Here is a 20,433-nt window from a genome sequence, read left to right on the forward strand (position 1 = left end):
AAAAGCAGAGTTTTCCTTACAGAGGCCTTGTTAAACTTTCCATTGCCACATTCTTAAGTTGAGAAAGGCAGCTAAATCACCTGCCATTTGAGTAAACCTACAATAAGAACAAGAAGAATTAAAATAATATTAAAAAACCTTACTCCTGAGGAAACAGATAATTCAGAGAACAGAAACTATGTAAAAACAAAATAAAACCCTTCAAAACTCAGAAAAATTTAGGAAACTACTGAATCTATAAAACAAAAATAATAAGAACTCTGAGTACACAATGTATTTTAAAAAAAGGAAAACAATTAAAGTCTTCAGAAAAAAACTGTACAAGAAACTCACAGTCTAAATGAATCTAATCTAAAACAGGAAATCCATAGAATTAAGGAAAAATGGAATGGAATCTACTCAACAGATGCAATGAATAAGAAACTGGATAATATTAAAGATGCTGGGTGGAATGCATATATTTTTTCATCCTACAAGCAAATAAAAGATTATATGAAATGGCGAGGCAAAATAAACAAACACTAACAAACAATTTTCAGTATAGAAAAGGCATGTTCTAAATATAAGGCAACTCAAATATGACCTGATTTTGAGCAATTTGTGGCAACGTAAGAAAAGAGAGTCCATTTTGCGCATTGTCATGTTGAGTGGCACTTGGATCAAGACTTTGGAGACATAGATTAGGAATTCCACCTTGACTCTTCAGTGAAAAATATTAAAAAGACTAATAATCAAAAATAAATGCTCTTTATAGTTTTTAACTTGGAAATCAACTTGCAGGCAAAACACGGAAGACCTAATTATGGTTACAGAATAGAACATAAATGTTATCCACTTTGACCACGTGGAAGTTATTGACAGAAGACGGGAGGGGATGAGGAAGGGAAAATAAATGGAATGTTAGAGGTCCTATTCTCATCTTATGTAGGAGAAATTCAAAGGATACTATCTATATTTGAGACAATTAGATAGGAGTTTGGGTATTATATGAAGTCACAAAAGTAACCAGTAGAGGAGCTAAAAATAGTGATATGACTGTATAGAGGGGAGAGGTGATCAGGGGAGAGGTGAACAGGGGAAAGTAGCAGAAAATTCATAAAAAATACCTCAAGGTTTTATATCAAGAAATAGTAGGAAAAGTATATTATTAAGAGAAATGGAAGCAACCAGCAGAAGAACCAAAGCAGACACATGTACGTAAGAGGTTTCGCCTCTGTATTCGGGAACTGATGGGAGAGGACAGTGAGCACAGAATGATTGCTTTTCATTATACAATTTTTGATTAAAAAAATTTTAAAAACTACATCGGAATTTTAACAAACAACTTGCTGCAGTTAGAAGAGTTGCCCTCCGCCACTCTGCCTCTCTCTCAAGGGGCAAAGAGGTTTTCCTGGGGTTGGTGGTACAGGCAGGTAAGCTCGGAGTTAAAACTATACCCCTTGCTTCCTTTATTTCTGCAATACTGAATTAATATCTTTAATTATTACCAAATGATGTCACAAAATACACTTTTCTTAACTATTTAAATCCTCACGTATTACTGGTTGGAATGAAAAAATGGTACAGTCACTTTGGAAAACAATTTGGAAGCTTCTTATAAGGTTAAACATACACTTAACCATAGGATCTATCGATCCCATTCCTAGGTATTTGCTCAAGAGAAATGAAAACAAAAAAACATAATTATTTGTGGTGATAGATGTTAACGAGACTTGTGGTGATCATTTTGCAGTATATCCATATATAGAATCATTATCTTGTACACCTGAAACTAATATAATGTTATATGTCAATTATATCTTAATTAAAAAAAAGAGAAATGAAAACATTTGTGTATATAAAACTAGTATGCAAATTTTTATAGTGGCTTTATTTACAATTGCCCCAAACTGGAAACAATCCTAGTGTCCTTCAGTTGGTGAATGGATAAAAAACTGAAAGACAAATGTACAGCGGAATATTACTCAGCAGTAACAAGGAATGAACTTCTGATACATGCAACACGGGTGAATCTCAAATGCATTATGCTAAGTGAAAGAAGCTAGATGCAAAAGTCCACATAAGCTATGATTCCATTCCTATAATATTCTGGAAAAGGCAAATCTATAAGAAGAGAAAACAGATTGGTGTGTTATGAGTTGAACTGTATTGCCTCAAAATTCATATCTTGAAGTTGTAACTCCTAGTACCTCATAATGTGACCTTATTTGGACAGGGTCTTTACAGAGCTAATCAAGTTAAAATGAAGTCTTTAGGGTGTCCTTATAAAAAGGGAAAATCTGGACACAGAGATATGCATAGAGGGAAGATGATGCAAAGAGACACAGGAAGAGGATGGCCATCTACAAGCCAAGGAGGGAGGTGTGGAGCGATCCTTCCCTCACAGCCCTCAGAGGGAACCAACCCAGCCAACACCTTGGTTTCAGATCTCTAGCCTCTAGAACCGTGAGACAATAAATTTCTGTCATTTAAGTCACCCAGTTTGTGGTACTTTGTTATGGCAGTCCTAGCAGACTAATATCAGTGGTTTCTAGGGGTGGGGATGAGGCAAGGGTTGACTACAAAGGGTCACAAAGAAACTTTTTGAGGTGATGGGTATGTTCTCTGTCTTGATTGTGGTGATTACGTGACTGCATGTGTTTATCAGAATTCACAGAATTCTACACTAAATAGGGAAAATTTCCCTCTTTGTAGAGTCATACCTCTATAAATGTGACTTGAAAAAATTAACAGAAAAACTAGATCACAAAGACAAAAATTACTTTAAAAAATTAAGTATAGGAAAAGCGACCCAAGATGTATATATATACAAGGATCTTTATATTAACATAGCTCATAATAGCAAAACAGCAGAAATAAACACAATGTCCCAAAATAAGAGATTATTTGAACAAATAATAGTTAAAAACAAACCAAAAGGCAAAATTCTTTCCCTGATGGACCTTTCATTCTAGCAGGTGAGATAGCCAAAACATAAATAAAAAAATAAATATATAAAAATAATTTCAGGTAGTGATAAGCTCCGTAAAGAAAACACAGCATGGTAAGGGGGTAGAAAATTAGAAGGGATCCTATTTTAGATATATAGTGTGATGCTCAATTTTATCTGTCAACCTCTCTAGGCTGTAATCCCCAGTTAGTCGATCAAACACTAGTCTAGGTGCCGCTGTGAAGATATTTTATACATGTGATTCAAGTCCATAATGAGTTAACTTTCAATTAGGGAGATTTTCTTAGATAACCTGAGTGGGCCTGATTCAATCAGTTGAAAAAGCCTTAAAATCAGAGGCTTCTTTCAAGAGGGGGAAATTCCAGCTGTGGTGAGAGAGAGAAAACTTATCTCTAAGACTATGTTATCTTAGAGTTTTATTAACCAAGGAAGGGGCCAGATTTTGAATTGGACATATTTTTACTTTACTTTTAAAAGAGCTGTTTCAAAAAGTTTGGTGCAGTGGTTCTCAAAATGTAGTCCACAGACCAATAGCATCAGCGTTGCCAGGGATCTTGTTGGAAATGCAATTTTTCAGCCTCACTCCAGTCTTCCTGAGTCAAAAACTCTAGGGGTGGGACCTAGTAATCTGTGTTTTAAGGAATCCAACAGGTGACTCTGATGCACATTATAGTCTGAGAACCACTGGTCTTGAGAAAAGATGGGTATAATTCCACTGCCAATGACTCTAGGACAATAACTCTCAGGTCCATAAGAATCACTCTGTGTTTGCTTAAGAACAGAATTCTAGGCCTCTCCCCACAGAGTCTGATCCCGTAGGTCTAAGGTGGGCTTAGAAATCTCATTTTAATAAGTTAAGTGGGTAATTCTGTTGCAAGTGGCCCACAGGTGAATGAGAAACCATGCTCATAGGTTAATTATTAGTCTCTAGTATATTTAAGCTCCCAGCAACATTTGACATAATTGACCACCTCCACCTTCAGAACCACTTTCTACATTTTTGGATTCACCACTCTCTCAGTTTTCTTCCTACCTCACTGGCCATTCAATCCCAATTTCCTTTACTGAATTTTCTTGTTCTTCCCAACCTCTAAAATTAGTGTGCCCCAAGGCTCACTCTTCAGACCTCTTCTCTTTTCCACCCATGTTCACACCCTAAGCGCTAATGACTCAGATTTATATCTCTAGACACATCTATTAAACAGGTATCTCCACTTGGATATTTTAATGGGATCTAAAATTTAATATGGACAACACTGGACTCCTGCTTTCCACCCTTCAAATCTGTTCCTCCCTTATCTCTACCAATCTTCCCATCCAAATAGATGCCACTACTTCCAATTTCTTGTTGTTTCTCAAGTTTTCTATCTCTGGATTCATCAAACTTTGTTGATCAAGATTGATTCAGATTGATTCAAGAGAAATAGTTCTGATTGTTGCTTCTTGTGTTCCCTGGGAGATAAAGTTAATAGTAATTCAGGTCAAGAATTTATCTACTGCTCTATGTTTGGAGTCTTACTGTCAACATCTTTAAAGAAAATATCCCATTGTAGGCTAGAGAAGAGCAAACTTGGCCCACTAGGGGCAGCAGAGAACAGTGTGTTAGATGTTGAAACCCAGAGAGAGCAGCTGAGAGTGAGTAGTTATCAAAGCAACTCTCCTAAGCACCCAAGTATCTGATGTGATCAGTGCTCAGCTCTTACTGTTGGCTGATGGAGGTAAGACTCTGGAGGAGTGTATCAGATGAATAGTGAAGGGACAGGAGACAAGACTGGGCCAGGAATGAAAAAACCAAGCATGGTAGAAGCCAAACTAGATTTGCCAAGAAATGGGAAAATCAGGTCATTAGGAGTCCATGGTAAAACCAGACAATGTCAACAGCAAGGTTGAATTCTTAGGCTCCCAAGGAAGAATTCTATGTGATGTGACCACTCACTGTGTCATAGTCTTGTGCCACTTTTGTGATTTCTATTAGGAATGTATCATCCGCATCCTCTGTCTGACTGGCTGACCTAGGATTTGACCACAATAACACTCACTTCTCTTTTTGCTTCCTTTTATTCCTCACTCGAGTGCTCTTCATCATGCTTCCAAGTCTAGGGACTGGATGAATAATTGTGGGAAACATGAGGCTCGTAGAGATCAAATGCTATTCTTCTATCACTTTTTATCATATATGCATTGTTTTGGTAAAGGATATTTTCCTGTACATCATTCATTCATTCATTCATTCATTTATTTACGTGACAAGCATAGAAGTGCCTACTATGGTGCTGCCCACTGCTGGCAATGCAAAAGCAAAAGAAAGCATTATAAAAAGCCTTCTAAGTTTTAGGGAATAATAGGAAGAGACAGACATATAAAGCAATAAGCACAATAAAGAGTCACAGATGCATGCCCAGAGTATAGTAGGAAACAAAGGAGGGAATGACTGATTTTACTGGGAAGTTCATGGAAGGCTTCACAGAGGAGGTGACCTTTGAGTTGGATTCTGACTCTTGGGTTCAGCAGCGTTCAATGGGGGGGGGGGGTGACATCATTTCAGGAGGGGGAAGCAATGTGAATAAAGGTAACAATTCATGATAGAGCTTGTGCATTTGGGGAACTGCAAGCAGTTTAGTTGGACTGGTGCTTAGATTGCCCAAGGGTGGAAAGAAGAAGTAGATGGAACAATAGAACAACTAAGGAGTCATAGCAAGAAGACAGATACAAAAGTTGGTCCCAAACTGCAGTGGGGACACTCTTTTCCTCTGAAAACTAGATGTAGCTGTGAACAGCTTTATAAGGGTGGAGGTAGATAGTTGAGAGTGTTGACCCCTGCTAACATCAGTTTTATCTAATTTGCTGAGAGGAGGAGATCTGGTGTGAGTCTGTGAATATGTGTGTGTGCATGTGTGTTGGGGGAGATGGTTAAAGTAGATGGAATAAGGATTCATAAAATCTCAATACTTTCCTCCACTAGGCCATATTTTTCCATCTTTTATCGGTAAGTTTGATTACCCCTGAAATAAGAATCTTTTTATTTTTTGACCTCTTGAAGGATGCTATAGGATTTGACAAGAAGAAGTAAAAAGAGGAAAGGAGTTTAGCCCTAGTGTCAAAAGTGTAAGGGAGATAGAATAAGTGAGTAATACATAGTTGAAAAGAATTGGAAAAAGTGAACCTGAAAGCCTGGCTAACTAGTCCCTATTATGTGAAAGGAAGTGAAGCAGAATAATACAGCATCTTGAAGGCAGGAGCTAGCAGAAACAAGGCAGGAGACAGGTGCAAGTGATCCATACACATCTTGATTGTGTAAGGGGGCACTATATGTAAAATTGCAAGTTAAGGACACATGAATATTGTTGGCTTTGATGCCAAAGCAGCAAGTGGGCTCTTTGGTGGATTGAACCTGTGAAACAACAGATATATAACCCTGTGAATGCCCTGCAATGTCTGAAAGGGTTGCTGGTACCGTTGTTAAAAAGAAAAAAACCTTAATACTAGTTGTTGTTGAGGTATACTTATGTAGTCCAGAGAATGGGGGAGAACGTTGTTTCTTTCTTATCAGGTTTCTTTTCAGTCCATGCAAAGCCAGGCTCAGATGGGCATCTTGGAGTTCTTACTCTCTCTGGTCTCCTTTTCTCATTTTTCATTTCTGCCTCTCTCCATTACCTACTCCATTCCCATCCCCATGAGCCCACCGTGGTTGACACTGCATGGATGACACCATCCTAGTGATGCTCCATAAGATCTAGACTGAGAACACACTTCATGACATTGGGTCCTTCCAATTCTCCTGACCATGGGCTGAGGTCTTTCAGATTATTCCAATATTGCCAATATTTATAGGATCTCATAGAAAAACTTCTTTGCCTTATTATGAGGAAAGATCCTCACCAGGAAAAAGGAGTGAAAGGAGCAGAGTGAGTGAAAGATCAGAAAACCGTATACAACCATATCAATTTCTGGAAAGAGTTTAGTGAAAGTGGGAGACTATTTTGACAATTCACATGGGCTTTTTCACCCCCAGGGAAGGATGGGTGAGGGTTTGTTTATCCTAGGCAAAGAGGATGGCGTTAGTATGGGCTTGGACCTCAGAAAGAGCATGAGATGTGCCATGGATTATAAGTGGTTGAGTGTTGCTAAAGCATAAAGCATGAGGCAAGGACTGGGAAAAGATGAGATTGGAGAGGTGAATGGGGCCAGTCCTCAGAAAACTTTGCCATTTTAATAAATTTTGAATTTGTTCAATAGGCCATTGGGATGGAGAGTATTGAAGATTTTAAGCTGAGGAGTGGCATGGTCTTATTTGAATTTTTAAGTAAGTAGATCTGACAGTCACGTAGAAGATGGATTTGAAGGAAAAAAAACCTAGAGGCAGAAAACTAAATAGGATACCGTTATATTACTTTAGGCAAGAGATGATGAAAATCTATCTAGGAGAGGAAAAATTAGAGAAATAACTAGGAGAAAAATAGGTGTGGAGATATTTTAGCTAGTGGGGCAGTGTAGAGGGAGCAGTCAAGGATGACTCCAAGGTTCCACCAGGCTATTAAGGGAGATGGAGAAATTCTAATATGGGAAATGGTGCAGATGTGGCTATCAGAATTGCGGGGGAAGAGGCAATGGACAGACATGGCAACCATCACAGAGAGACAGCTGCTTCTGTATGCTCTGTAGGGATTAGCAAGGTTTTCCAGAGAATCCATAAACTACTGAATTATCTTCGTTGACCCCTGCCAGCCTTCTCAATGGTACACTGTCTAGACTAGACTCTTACTACCAGCCAGTCAATTAACTTATGCCAAAAATGGCCAAAAAGATTCACTATGTGCAGACTGCCTACAGTTGTTTTTCCCCTCTCCTTTCTTTCATACATCCTGTTTTTGCCTTTGTCCCTTGATATTGTAATGTCTGTCTCCTTCATGTAAGAAATAAATACTGGCCAAAATAACTAAACAAAGGTGGCTAAATACTTGAGTTATTCGTTGACAATGTATTATTGTTTGAAAAGAATTTCATAACAATATGAAGACAATGATATTATTTATGTTATAAAACCAAAGCTATATATTTTTGTAAGTACAAAAAACTGTATGTAAATGCGTGGAAGGAAACACATTGAAATGATAATAATGGTTGCTTTTGGGAAAGAGAATGGAATTGGATGGTATCAAGTAGAATTTTAACTTTATCTTTATTGTTTCAAATTTACATTGAAAATATTTAGATATGATATCTGTCTAATTAAAAATAAAAAATAATTAAAAATTCAGAATGCAAGGAAAAAAGAAAGAAATGCCCCTACCATCTTGGGCCATTTTCTGGGGAATCTGGGCAATTCTAGGGAATGGATGGTGTTCATTCCATTTTACCCCTCTGGAAGGTCCTGATTTGCCTGGGCCAGCCCATTCTCGCATAAAAAGTTACTGAAGGCTTCTGTACTCCATTCTAGAATTTATCTGGATCATTACTTCTAGCCATTCTATTACTCTTCACTTCTGCTTTTCTTGGTTTTCAGTGTTCCTTATTTTGGCCGCATGTTTCAGCTCACATTTTCCAACTAATCTGATTAATGACCAGATTTGGATTTGCTCTCCTTGTTTTGATATTGTTGCTTCAGCAGGGTCTCACATTTAGTATTTGTCTTGAGGTTTCTTGCAACTACAGGCTTTTGGGTAAAGGTTTTTGTCCCTGTAGTCAACTTTAGGGCACTATAGGATAGACAGACTCCTGTTCCCTCTGGTGTGGTTGGAGGGTGGGGATCCCCTTGCTTCACTCATGATCTAAGATTATTTTCCATCCTCAGAACACATCATGTTACCTCACACATTTGTGAAACAAGTGGTGTTTGTACTCCTGTTCTTTCTAAGATGCCCTTCTCCTTTCCGTCTGCTGGGAACACCCATCTTGTGTTTCCTTCTCTGTGAAGACTCATTCAAGCAGTGAGGTGTTGCTTTCTTGGTTTGCATAGCTTTTTATACAATCTCCCACAGCAAGGAGCACATCATTTACACGAATTATTTAATTAGATTTCTCTCCATCCTACTAAACTGGGAGTTCCTGAGGGTTAGGACTTTGTCTTATTTATTGCTTTATTTTTGTTGAATTTAAAATTCTACCACTTTGAAGGTTTACCCAATGGAGGAAAAGAATTCTTTCAAAAATAGTTAGGTGAGCTTCTGGCTTTGATTATGTGTTACCCTGGCTATATAATGTTTTGTGTATAAAAGAAACAAATGACTTTACTCAATCGATAAATCTATTACTTCTTATTCTGACTATGGAGAGTACAGTTTCTCTTCAGTATTAAGACTACTTCATATTTGTGCATATTAAAGGCTCTCACTAACAGAATGGGACCACATTATAATGTATGAATGTACAATGTTAGAATGTAAATAAGTGACATTTTAAAAAGTCCATGAGCTACTAAAGCAAAATTCTGCAGAAAAATTATGCTATTCTTTCATTGTTAAAATTTAGTAAATAAAAAAATAGGTTATGGGGCTGGCCCGGTGGTGCAACGGTTAAGTGAGCACGTTCCGCTTGGGCAGTCCGGGGTTCGCAGGTTCAAATCCCGGGTGCGGACAGGGCACTGTTTGGCAAGCTGTCCTGTGGTAGGCGTCCCACATATAAAATAGAGGAAGATGGGCATGGATGTTAGCTCGGGGCCTGTCCTCCTCAGCAAAAAGAGGAGGATTGGCAGATGTTAGCTCAGGGCTAGTCTTCCTCAAAAAAAAAAAAAAAAAAGGTTATTACTGAATAGATCTAGGTTCTCATTAAATAGATATTGTTTTCTTCCTTTCCTTGATTTTCTTTTTAGTTTCTTCTTTTTATTTGCTTTAATTGATTTAATAACAGGTATGGTAGATATTTAAATGTAGTGTAACCCTAATTGATAGGAAATAGTAGAAACCACTGATTGTAATCAGCAAGACTTGATTTATGTCATGTTTCTAGGTGACCAATGGAGATTTTATTAATGATTTGGTTGAGATGAGACAACCTTTTAATATTTTACTTTGATCCGTGGTTCTATCTCTGTGGCACATAATTACACAGTATTAATATTGTCTTGCACTAAATTAAAATGCTACAAAAGAAAAAACTGTAATTAAAGAGATAAAGAATGTCTGCCATGCTTTCATTGTGGTCATTAATCTGGCCTTAAAATGAACTGAAATTCAAATAGAGTTTGAAGAGGGGTAAAACAAAAGAAGGGGCTGTCTAGGTATCTATCTTTCTACCACTTAAATTAACATAAGACTTTATATCTAACATGTATTTTTTGAGTACCTAGAAAGAGGAATTGAAAGTAATGTCATAATCCTAACCCAGGGATTGCTTACAGGGAGTGTGAGTTTTCATCCATTGGTATTGACTAATTGGTGTAATGTATTGAGAAGGGTCTGAGGCCATATCTGGGTTTAGCAGTAAAGAGTATTACAAGCAATGAATGATGACTGGTTGAGTGTGGGAATGGCAGCTTATGTAATGTGTATTTTCTCCCTCTAATATAAGACATTAAAGGTAGTGTCATGAGCATGTTTTCAAGACCATCCTGGTGCCTGTGTGATGAGATGTTATCTCATGAAAACATGACGTCAGCTCCACTTATGTGTCGTTATCTTCTTTACACAAATGAAGAAGGTGAGATTAGGAGGGTTAGCAACTTGTCTGAAGTCAACCAGCTTTTAGAGCAGAGCTGGGATTTCAACCTAAGTAGGTCTGACTTCAGCGAATAGGATCTATTTACTTGGCCATGAAGTCATTTTATAACAGAGGAACTAATATTAGTTCCGATTATCAGAAATGTTTCATGGATGAATTGAGACTTTTGCCAGACCTTGAGGAATGTCTGCTATTTAATAGGTAGAAAGAAAGGAGATAAGGGAACAGCATGAGCAAACGTGGAAACATGGGAATGAGTCTTTGTGTTTAGTGAATTGATTTGTCAGCGGCACCTGCTGGGATGGCAATGAGAATGTTGTAAGTGTGGCCAGATGATGGAGTGCTTTAAATGTTAGAAAAAGTGTGGATTTAACTCTCTAAGCAATGGTAAATCACAGTACATTATTGATAAAAGCAACACTTCAAGAAGATTAATCTGACGTTGGACTGTTGTCGCAGGATTAATGGGGGTCATGAGAGATGAAGTTAGAGAGATTAATTAGAAGGTTACTACTACAGTCCAAAGAATGCAAGCATAGATAATTACATTGCTTATCTTTTATTGAACAATTTTTATGCTTAGGCATTGAACTAAGCACTTTACATATGTTATCTCAGCTATTCCATACAACAACATTATGAAGAACGTATTATGATCTTCATTTCATGATGAAGAAACAGGTCAGAGAGGTCCGGATTACAAAACTAGTGATGGAACTGGTTTTTAAATCCTGGGTGATTTGATTTCTAAAACATCATGTTCCTCAGCTTAGAATAAACAGGAGGGAAGAAGGCCTACATGTGAGTATTGAGAAAGGAGGAACTGATCACTGACTTGGTGAGATATTAAAAGCAGTTGGTTTCAACATTTTGGGCTGCTGCAACAAAGTAAGAAATAAAATACATTTCACCTCACACACCAGGACATAGCTACTCACGGATATAATCAGAATAAACTCATGAAATGGCATTTATTTACTCTTAACATGTATAATGCACTCTGATATTTTCTTTTCTATTTTATTTCATTAATTTTTTTCTAATTGTGACCCACTAGAGATTTTACAATCCACTAATAAATGGATTGTGGCTCTGAGTTGAAAAACTCTGAGCTATAGCATATGAAAGAAAAAAAGTCAGAAGTCATCTCTAGGTTTAGCTTGAGTGTTGAAGAGAATGGGCACCACTCATTGATAAAAATAAAGGAGAAATTGGAAATGGGAGTTGATTAGTTTCCAGTGGGTGCTGTAAGAAAATACCACAAGCTTGGTGGGTAAAACAACAGAAATTTATTCTCTCATGGTCTGGAGGCCAGAAGTCCAACATTAGCATCACTGGGCCAATGTCAAGGTGTTGACAGATCGAGACTTTCTCCAGAGGCTCTAGGGGGTCTGTTCCATGTCTCTTCCAGGTTCTTTGGGTTGTGGCTGCATCTCTCCAATCTCTTCCTCCACGGTCACATCATCTTCTCTTCTTTGATGAATAATCTCCCTCTGCCTCTCTCTTTTAAGGACACTTGTGATTGCAGTTAGGGCACACCTGGATGTTCCAGGATAATCTGTCTCAAGATCCTCAACTTAATGCCATCTGCAAAGCTTTTTTTTGCCATGTAAGGTAACCTTCCTAGGTTCCAGGGATTTGGATGTAGATGTCTTTTGGGGGGCCATTATTCAGCCTGCTATGAGTGTTGATGGAGGGAAAAATATAGTGAGTTCAGTTTTTGAATGGTGAGATCTTCAGTTACCTTGGAAGCAGTTAGGAAAACAAGACTTGAATTTACTAATATATAAAAGATGAGGAATGTAATTATATATTAGTTGTTTATTAACATCAAGGAGATAGCTGAAGCTTTGAGAGTAGACATGGTTATGCAAGCACAAACCAAACTCATCTTTATAAAACATGCAATGCTGTGTATTGGACGAAAAGCAAGCTCAGGTCAGATGTCTGCAAAGCAATGAGAACTGTGTGTCTACCAGCAGATGTGTTTATCAGGTAATTAAGCTTGCTTGCTTTCTTTGTATCTATCTATCTACCTACCTGCCATCCACCTAAGATATTACAATATACTAGAGTAGATATAGAGCCACTTTTTACAAATATAATTAGTGCCTAGCACAGTATCTGCCATATAGCAGGTACTTGACAAAATATTTCTTGAATTATTGTGATAATTCTTTTTTTTAAAGTGACTTTTTTTTGTGTGAGGAAGATTGGCCCTGAGCTAACATCCGTTGCCAGTCTTCCTCTTTTTGTTTGAGGAAGATGGTCCTTGAGCTAACATCGGTGCCAATCTTCCTCTGCTTTGTATGTGGGACACTGCCACTGGATGGCTTGACGAGCAGTGTGTAGGTCCATGCCTGGGATCTGAACCTGCAAACCCTGGGCCGCCAAAATGAAGTGTGCAAACTTAACTACTCTGTCACGGGGCTCAGCCCCTAAAAGTGACTTCTCACTCTGAAAGTCTAGGCTTTTTCTGGCCCATTATGTGTCTTTTCCTGGCCATCAGAAACCTGCCTTCGGAATTTGACATGAGAACTTACAGAATCTATAGTTCTGGTTGTAAGCTCTCATTTTTACCCTTAAGGTAACACAAAGAGAGAGGATAAGTGATTTGTCCAGGATGATCTAGTGCTCTTTTCACTACACTCCTCTGCTTTTTCACAGCCATTTTAAGCCAAACTTCTCTTGAGTTTGTCAACTTGAAGAAGCAGTACTGTTCTTTACTAGAAAGGGGTGGTACTCTAGGTCTTTCCTTCTTGGTATTTATTTTCTTTGAAAGCAAAACACTGCTTCCACTGGGACCCAGAGTCATTTATCTAATCACAGCCTTACACAGCGGATTGATGCATTATTTCTGCTTCCCGCCACAACTTTGGAAATGTGTGGTGGTATTTTTTTGATTATTACTATGAATGCGGAGAGGATGGCTTCTGGCATTTACTAGCTAGGGTCAGGAAGGCTTATACATTCTGCGATGAGCAGGACAGTGTGTCACAACAAAGAAATATTTTACTTGAAAAGAATTAAAAGAAGGTGGTGTCCTATCCCACGGATGAGCTACTCTCTATGTATTTACACTGGAGTAGACTTTTATGAGTTCGCATCGTCTCCAAATGGTTTTGCATGAAAGAAATATTATAAAAATAAAAACATTTTTGAAGAGATCAGTTTTCTCTAGATAAGTCAAAACTGGTTCTCAGTGATAATGTTCGTTACTTTTTTCAAGACACAGGGAGTTCTTGCCAGAGGTGTGGTTGAAGTGGCAGATATTCTTCAGGATCAGTCACTGTAAGGAAGTCACATTATGTGGAGTAATTTAAGGAATAGGCTGTGTTTAGGGGAACATAATGTGAAGTGATCTTAAACTGGTGGGTAAGAAAAAATATGAAGAAGAATGTTGCTACCACTAATGTAATGCCGACAATGGCTTTGTGTTGTCAAAGAACATGTAAAATGTGAATTTATTGAGCAGAGTTTGGTCAGAAATCTACGGATGATTTTGGAACAATTTCTTTTTATTTATAGCACTGGGAAGATGGGGCATTTCATTTGCAAGGCCACCATTAAAACTTCCTTTTGGTTTTTTGCTTTGAACTATCATTTATTAAATATTTATTTTTGTGCCAAGCACTATGCCTTACAGATATTATTTCATTTGACTCTCTGTCTATGGAATCTGGATATTTATTCATTTACTAATAAGTTGTGAGTAAGTGAAGATTTTCTGAGCAGGAGAATTACACGATGTAAATTATACTTTAGAAAGATTAACATGATAGAGTGTATAATGGCTAATTAGATGGATGAGAAACTGGAGACACTTAGTAGATAGTGACTATAATCCAGTAGAGAAGTGTTGATGCAGAATAACCAATAATCATTCTATAAATAACAGAGATAAGGTGAGTTTTACTTGAGCCAAGGTGAGGATTATAATCTGGGAAGGGAAGTTGCACAAAGGAAGAAAGCCTTCCAGAGAAGCATGGTTTTCAGTACAGTCTTATACCTTTTTAGAACAAAGGACATACGTTAAACACACCCAGGATAAATTTTCGTCAAAGTTTCAAAGAGGTATTTAGTTGCAAATTATCAGGTCAACATGACCCTGTTGTTGGGAAAGAGACTAAGTGTGTTACTGATAGGGTGCAGGAGGGGAAGTATGTCTTCTTATCTTGAGAGCGCATTCTTTACTTCAATGGTTAAAGCAGAGGTACAATGTGTGTTTGACAGGCTCTAAGTCAGGCTTCTTTAGTTCAAGCCAAAGCAGTTTTTGAACCCAAATAGTTACCCCCTATACCTCAATATGTGAAAATCTCTTGTCACATGCGTTATATGATATCACAACAGATTGAATACAGAAACAGATATGAGAATCAGGCTGTCTTATATTGACAGACACTAAAGAAAATTGGAAAAATTTAAGCAATGTTACTCTTCTCACCAAATTCTTATTTTTGAAAAACAATCATAAAAACAACAGTGAAATATATTATGTTTACATGTAATGAGTTTATTATTGTCATTTAAAGTGAATTTGTGAAGAAGTATTTAAATATTTCTCAGTTTTAATTTTTAAAACAATAGATATTGATAGATACCATCCACATAAACAAACATCACTTTGGGATTCCCAATAAGTTTTAAGAGTTGTAAAGAGGTCCTGAAACCCAAAAGTTTGAGAACTGCTGATTCAGAGGCATGAGAGAGGGATTCAGGAGGGCAGAGCCAACTTCTTAGAGCCCAAGCTCCATTGAACATTTTAATAAATTTGGTTTCCTCTGTGACAGCTGACAAGCAGCTGATGAAGAGCCTGGGAGAGGTGAACTTCTGGGAGAAAGCGATAAGGGGAATTATAGCTGCGGACTTTAAGGGAAATGATAGGCCTAGGAAGGGTGGTGGAGGGGAGCAGAATCTGCCATCCCCAAATGTGTCTCTTTGGTTTCACTATTTTTTAAGAACAAGACTCAGGCAGAAACTTTGACTTTCCTCTAACCGCCTAAAAGAATTTAAGATAGAAGGCCTATTCCAGGGAGGAGCTATCAGCATAGAAAATTATAGTATAATATGAACTGTTTGTGGTAGATGGGGAAGAGTTTAGCCCTCCCAGTGTCGCATTGTCTTTGCTAGGATGGCAAACATTTGTTTACCAAACAGTTGCTTTTCCTTCTTCAAGTGAATTGCCTTACTCCCCTTTGAAGTCCCAAATCGCTACCCCCAACATCCTCTTTTGTCTTTCGCTGAAGATGGTATTTAATGTGGTGGCTTTGGCCATTTTGGTGAGTTACTCAGTTTTCCTGGGTTCTCTCAGGTATACATGTTATTAAGCTCGATTTTCTCCTGTTGTTCTGTCTCATGTCAATTTAATTTTTAGACCCATCAGAAGAACCTAGAAGGATAGAGGGAAATTTCTTCCCCTCTACAGTGGTTTTAGATAGAGCTCACCCTCACCATTCACTTCTTTCCACTATGCCATACTGCTTCCTAAGAGTTCTCTAGGATGAAAGATTATGATAATATATTCTAAGAATTGTTCATTTTATTGGCTTTTTATCATGCTTTTGGCATGCAAAGTATTCACTGGGGACTATTCCTGGAAAGCTAGCTATGTCACCACCTGAGGCTTTATATAGAAGGACTGAAGATCAACTGATTTAGTTTAAATCTATTCACGTTCCAAGCAGCTTTAGATGGAAACCCTGGGTCATCTTTATTTAAAGCCTCTCTCTAAAATCCTGTAGAGAGGGGCTTCTGTTAATTGATTGGTTCTTATGGAGAAAGATTAAAGTGATGGCGTTTCCCCCCCTCTTTTCTCTCCTTCTCACGTGGTTTAGAGAATTTACTAGTGTTGATTGTCAACCACTGATCACAGTCATGTGTGACCATTTATTTTCCAGTCTGCACGTTAGTCATAGACTGGAGTGTGTAGTATTTTCAGACATATCTTTTCCTAGCCCTAAAAATTTTCTTTTGCAAAAGAATCTTGTGGAAACAAAGATTAAAGGCTCAAAAAGAAACAAAAGCAAATAAAATTCCTAAATATTAGAGTAGCTTTTGCAAAATAAAATAATCTTTTTGCATTATGTCATTCACTTTCAAAGATTTCAGTTCTATGCAATTTGGTTCTTTAATACCTTTCGTAGTTAATTGAAATAGTTTGCTATTTACTGTTATTCTGTAGATAGGGTTGCCAGGTAAAATACAGGACATCCAGGGTATATTTCAATTTCAGAAAAACAATGAATCAGTGTTTGGTATAAGTATGCCCCAAATATTGCATAAGACAATACTTACACTGAGGAATGATTGGTTGTTTATCTGAAATTCGAATTTAACTGGGCATCCTATATTTTAATTTGCTAAATTTGGCAACCTTACCTAAGCACAATACGTTCTTTTGTCTTTACTTTGCATTATATAGAACAGGATTAGGATTGTATTTTCAAAAGGTTTTGTAGTTAAAGACAAAAATCTAATTTTCTCCGTGAAACAATTATTAGTTGTAAAAACTAATTCTGTAAAGTCTGTAACTAGTTCTGTAAAACAGAGCTCTTAATTCTCAGAAATGGAGTGCTAAAACTAGTACTGGTCTTGCAAATCAAGTTTTACAGCTTAGTCTGTGAAACCTTCCCTTCTGGTTACTGGGTAAACTGGCTCCACCCAGCTGCTGAAATATGATAACAAGTTGCAACAAAGCCAGAAGTTGGCTAGGCTGCCTTCGCTTCTCAAGGTAAGTGTCTCTGTTTTCTTTATGTCGGAGGTCTTAGCAAAGCCTTTAAAAATTGATCCAGCTAGGGGACAGTACTGAGTGCATGCGCCTGTGGTGACCCGCGGCAGGCGGCGACGCGGGATGGATGCTTTACGAACAAACTGTCTTCCGGAGCTTGTGTTGAGCTAATGAGTGTTCGCTAACGAGTGAGGTTAATAACATGTCCTGTGACTTTGACTAATGAGCTTTAATCCCAAGAAAGGGGTGATTATAAGTAGAGACGTGTTTGGGATCCTGAAAAGTATCAACTTTATTCGTGCATGAGCGTTCCTTTCTTTCTTTCTTTTTTAAATTTTAAACTGTGGGAACTCCCTTTTATAAATTTAAAGCTAATGGCATAAATCCCTATATGAAGGCTACCTACAGCTTTGCTTGGTTTTTAAAGTATTTTTAGTCTACAAATCTTGGCTCTCCCTACTCCTTCTCATGGTGTGCCTTTAGAATTTCACCAAGGCTCTGGGGTGACTAGGTGTTACCTTTGCCCTTAGTTTCTTTGCATTTGTCGGTGCTTTCCTAGGGACAAAGGAAATTTTTTAATTTGTAAATGCGTTATCAGGAATATTTCTTTCCAAAGCTAAACTTTCCAGTTCAGATATTTTCTTTTTCCTCTGAATTAAAAAAAAAAAAAACTAGAAAGATGCGAATGTTGTACTTGGATAGTGCAAAGGCGGGAGGCTAAAATTTGATCTATTGGTTTATTGAAAGCAATAGCTAGACTTTTTAAAGGATGGTTTTGTTTAAAGTGATGTGTTCTACTAAGTCTTTTAATAAGCCAATATGTTGCTTGTTTTGCTGTGCTGTACCTTCTGTTTCATACCTGTCCATTTCTGTAATACTGAGTTCTCTGGAAATCACATTGCAAGTGATGTTTTCAATGTTGTCGGCTAGTTAGGGTCAAAGGAGATGAATGAGTAGGACACTTTGGCTGCCTCCAGGAGTTTGCCATAAGACAAGTCACCAGTTGTGGCAGAAAAATGTGATAAATTTTTTTATTAACGAAAACCAAAGCTTATGGAGTTTTCAACAAGAGAACGGTTACATCAAGTTGGTGGAATTAGGTACGACTCCAAGGAAAGAAGTTGATTTTAAATGGAAGCTCTGGTTTATGGTGGGCGCTGTGCTAGATGTTTCATAGATGTTATTTTGTTTAATCTTCACAAGAACACTCAACACTGGTAACTTCAACACTGAAGTTAGAAAACTAAGGCCTGATGGGGTTAAATAATTTACCCAAAGTCACCAAGGTGGTGCCTGCTGGTTGAAACCCAAGTGTATGTGATTTCAAAGTCCATATTGTTCACTGTCGCGTAGGACAGAGTAGTTGATGGCATTTTAAATGGACCTTGAAAGAGGGGTAGAGGTTTTATTTATTAAAACAAAACAAATGAAAACAGTAAAAGTAACATAAAATGTTTGAAAATAGAAAAAGGAAAAAACTCTAACCACTTTACAATTAATGTATTTCTGTACAGTCTTTACATATGCATATTTTGTAGTGTTTTTCAAATTATAAAACACTACATGCTTTTAAAAGAGTGTGTACAATGCAAAGAGGAGTAAAGAGAGGAAGTCCATTCCTCTTCCCATGCTGAAAACCGCCCCCAAGGGGTAACCACTGCTGAGAACCGTTAAAGCTTGGCATGGTTTTTTTTTTTCCTTTTATCTTCCCTTTTAAGTAAAAGATATTTTGGTCCACTACATATCATTTTAGGGTTTGCTTGTTTTCATTCCTCAGTGGGGCAGGAGCGTGTTTCCACTTAAGTACATGTAGATTCATGTCTTAGGATTTTTGTGAAATGAGTTAAAACTTGCAAAGCACTTAAACAATGCCTTTCTCCAAGAAAGTACTCTGTAATGATTAGTTGTTATATTTGTCATTGTCTACTCTATTTCATTCTTTTAAATAGATACACAGTGTTCTTTAGTTTGGATATAGCATAGTTATTTTTGTGATGACCTATATTGTCTTAAATTTTTTTTTTGGTGAGGAAGATTGGCCCTGAGCTAACATCTGTTGCCAAACCTCCTCTTTTTGCTTGAGGAAGATTGTTACTGAGCTAACATCTGTGCCAGTCTTCCTCTACTTTTTTGTATGTGGGATGCCACCACAACGTGGCTTGATGTGTGGTGTGTAGGTCCATACCCGGAATCCAAACCCCTGAACCCTGGGCTACTGAAGAACTTAACCACTATGCTACTGGGCCAGCCCCATAAATTGTCTTAAATTTTTGCGATTACAAGTAATCTTTGCATAATTGTGTGGGTTTTTCTGTAGGATGAAGTCCTTGAAGTCAAATTATTAGGTCAGAGATTAAACATATTTTAATTTAGTAGGATACTGTCAAATTTCCTCCAAAAATATTGACAGTTTACACTCTTCGCTGACTGTGTATGAGTCTGTGCATTTCTCCACATCCTTACTTCTATTGGATATAATCAGTCTTTGGCATTTTAGGTGAAATGATATGTAATGCACCTTTTTTTTACATAGTTTAAGCATAGTATACAGGGATTTTCATATCTTAGTATTTTCCATTTAACATATATCCCTTTTTATGTCGGTAGGAATTTGATGGGTGAAGTAATGGAGGTTCCAGTTAGAAAGCAGAACATGGGTGGAAAGAAAGAGTAGTGCTTATTCCAGGAATAAGTACAAATGGTACATTGTCCCTAGAGTGTGGTGGGAAAATCTCTGAAATTAAGTTGTGCTGAATAGTACAAAACATTAAATGTCTACTGCTTTTGTCTTTAATTTAATAATTCCTGGGCAGCTGTTGAAGATTTTGGGGGAGAGGAGTGATATGGTGAGAATTGTGCTTTAGGAAAATGATCTTGTGGTGTTGTGTAGGACAGATTAGAATGGAGACAGAAACAGAGAGACCATTGGAGAGTGTTTCATTAATTTGGGTGACAGATAATGAAGGCTTTGTGCTCAGAGGTGATGGCAGAATGGAAAATAGTAGACAGATGTAATAGAGGGAATGGAAAGTAGAAGGGAGATGCAAAAGGGAGAAATAGGAGTGTGGAAGGGTGGAGGTGGAATCTGCAGACCTTGTGT

At 37.6% G+C, this 20,433-nt stretch overlaps 1 protein-coding gene across 8 annotated transcripts in view; it reads left to right on the plus strand.

Moving 5' to 3' along the window:
- Positions 1–20,433, plus strand: part of FRRS1 (ferric chelate reductase 1) — a 99,902-nt gene that overhangs the window by 35,988 nt on the left and 43,481 nt on the right. For 2 of the 8 annotated variants that reach the window (XM_070592291.1, XM_070592294.1), the window contains exon 1: positions 17,334–17,526. The exons of 3 other annotated variants lie outside the window; for them this stretch is intronic. The gene's annotated coding sequence lies outside the window, so the exon portion shown is untranslated. Of the gene's footprint in view, positions 1–17,225; positions 17,527–20,433 lie in introns of those variants that run through there. 3 more of the 8 variants (XM_070592288.1, XM_070592289.1, XM_070592293.1) reach the window with 3 other exon arrangements.

Source organism: Equus przewalskii, chromosome 24 (genome assembly GCF_037783145.1).
Source record: "Equus przewalskii isolate Varuska chromosome 24, EquPr2, whole genome shotgun sequence".
In the NCBI taxonomy this organism is placed as follows: Eukaryota; Metazoa; Chordata; class Mammalia; order Perissodactyla; family Equidae; genus Equus; species Equus przewalskii.